Raw genomic sequence first — 324 nt, 5'->3', positions numbered from 1 at the left:
AATCGAATTAATTTTTTTCATAATAGTTTTGCTCATTAAAAGCTATAAAGAATTTAAAATGAAAAACATTTAAAACTTAAGCACGAATTCTTGAGGAATAGTTTAGTAGCTACAAAGTGCATATATTTTATAACGAAAAAATATTATTTTGAAAAGAATTAATATTATATATTACTTTATGGTAAAAAGGTTTTACTTCATTCAAAACCAAATACTTTGCAAATAAACATATTTGGTATATAATTTTGAAGTTCAATAATATAAAATTTCATTATGAAAACTAGAATATATCTCACATAAGTTCAAATTTGGATTACCATTTTT

The sequence above is a fragment of the Teleopsis dalmanni genome, chromosome 2 (assembly GCF_002237135.1).
Source record: "Teleopsis dalmanni isolate 2A chromosome 2, ASM223713v2, whole genome shotgun sequence".
NCBI classification, from domain to species: domain Eukaryota; kingdom Metazoa; phylum Arthropoda; class Insecta; order Diptera; family Diopsidae; genus Teleopsis; species Teleopsis dalmanni.
Note: the sequence above shows the minus strand (reverse complement) of the source record.